The sequence below is a fragment of the Megascapheus bottae genome, chromosome 21 (assembly GCF_031878675.1).
Source record: "Megascapheus bottae isolate mThoBot1 chromosome 21, mThoBot2.hap1, whole genome shotgun sequence".
NCBI classification, from domain to species: domain Eukaryota; kingdom Metazoa; phylum Chordata; class Mammalia; order Rodentia; family Geomyidae; genus Megascapheus; species Megascapheus bottae.
Genome location: NC_143529.1, coordinates 17,059,802 through 17,062,037, shown reverse-complemented (window position 1 = coordinate 17,062,037; position 2,236 = coordinate 17,059,802). Strand labels below are relative to the sequence as shown.

General features: G+C 42.6%; 1 pseudogene; it reads left to right on the top strand.

Annotated features, from left to right (window-relative positions):
* The first annotated feature begins 319 nt into the window (after positions 1 to 319).
* On the top strand, positions 320 to 1,086 carry LOC150048708 (ferritin heavy chain pseudogene; annotated as a pseudogene).
* The last annotated feature ends 1,150 nt before the right edge of the window (positions 1,087 to 2,236 follow it).

The window sequence follows — 2,236 nt, the reverse complement described above, 5'->3', positions numbered from 1 at the left end:
CAAGAAATCTAATAACAACAGATGCTGGAGGGGATGTGGCCAGGAGGGATCACTACTACACTGTTGGTGGGAGTGCAAACTCATTCAACCACTATGGAAAGCAGTATGGCGATTCCTCAAAAGACTAAACATGGCCAGACATTCTCCACCGAGAGTTGCTGAGGTTTCCTGCTTCAACAGTGCTTGAATGGAACCCAGCACTCTACCGCCCCCCCCAATCCCGGGGCCTCCCACTGGAAGCCAACAACCTCCCATCACCTCTCCACCGAGTCCTCGGACCTCCTCCGGGCCTCCACTGCCACTTCTGCACCGCGCAGCTATGGTGTCTCTCCTAGCCGCCGCTATGGCAACCGCATCCCCCTCCCAGGTGCGCCAGAACTACCGCCATCAACCGCCAGACCAACCTGGAGCTCTATGCCCCCTGCTCTACCTGTCATGTCTTACTACTTTGACCGAGATGATGTGGCTTTGAAGAACTTTGCCAAATATTTCCTTCACCAGTCTCATGAGGAAAGAGAACATGGGAGAAACTGATGAAGCTGCAGAATCAGCGCGGTGGCCGCATCTTCCTGCAGGATATCAAGAAACCAGACCGTGATGACTGGGAAAACGGGCTGAATGCAATGGAGTGTGCAGTGCCCTTGGAAAAAAGTGTGAATCAGTCACTACTGGAACTGCACAAACTGGCCACTGAAAAGAATGACCCCCATTTGTGTGACTTCATTGAGACTCATTACCTGAATGAGCAGGTGAAATCCATCAAAGAATTGGGTGACCACGTCATCAACTTGTGCAAGATGGGAGTCCCTGAACCCGGCATGGCAGAGTATCTCTTTGACAAGCACACTCTGGGAGACAGTGATGAGCGCTAAGCCTTTGGCTGATCCCCCAAAGCCACAGTGACTTCTTGTCACCGAGGCAGTTGCATGCATGTTGGGGTTACCATTATCTTTTCTATAAGTTGTACCAGAACATCCTAAGTTCTTTTCATGTGTACCATGCTTCAAATAAAGAAATTTGGTACCTAAACAAAAAAGACTAACCATAGAGCTCCCATATGACCCAGCAATCCCACTCCTTGGCATTTAACAAGGACATACTAAAACCACTAGCTCAATAATGTATTGCAGCACTATTTACCATAGTGAAGATATGGAACCAATCCAGATGCCCCTCAGTAGATGGTTGCATCAAGATATGGTACAAATACACAATGGAATTGTACGCTGCTATCAGAAAGAACAACATTGCCCATTTGTAAGGAAATAGAAAGACTTGGAAAAAATCATATTAAGTGAAGAAAGCCAGACCCAAAGAACATAGGCTCAATGGTTTCCCTCATTTGTAATAATTAGTACACTCCTAGAAGTCTCCTAGCAGAGGATTGCAATAGCGCAAAATCTAGATACATAAGGTCATATAAGATGAAACTAAATGTACAGAAACAAGAGCTTTATCTTGAGTGATCATTGTTCTAAATGTACCATTATTTCGCTTCTTCTTTGTTCCCCTTTCCTTACTCTCATATTGTTATTCTATCTGACTTTGTTATATTGTATGTTGTATATACATTTATTTATTTACTTGAAATAGGAAAGGGGAGAAACAAGATGATTGGGAGAGAATGGGATGAGGGAAATGGGGTATCAACATGTGAGAAATAATGTACCCACTATCTGGCAAATGTAGCTGTAACCCCTCTGTACATTACCTCAATAATTAAAAAATAAAATGAATAAAAATGTGGGGCTTACAGGAAGTTATGTCACTGGGAGCATGTCCTTGAATGGGGCTACTGAAACCTGACCTCTTCTGTCTTTTTCTTTGCTTCCTACCTGACATGAAGTGAACATGTTTTCTCTTCCATGTGCTCCCATAGTGATTTTATAGCTTCTCCTCATTTACAAAAGCAATGGTCAAACTGACCATGAACCGACCCTGCATCAAAATAAATCTTGATGAGCTCAGATATTTTCTCATAGTGATGGAAATCTGACTACACAAAGATATTAATTGGAGAAAAGGTATCTAAATGTACTATGTAAATCCAAGAAACCATTTATGGTAGAAACTGATAGTCCAATATAATTTAGAAATGTACATGTACTTTCTTTTTTTCTGTAGAGAGGAACACCAAGGAGGAATGTAGATAATTTTAGGGAGAAAAGAACAAATCATTTAAGTGGGATTTAATGGGCTTAGATACCATACAATCGCATGGGTTAAAACTATTAGG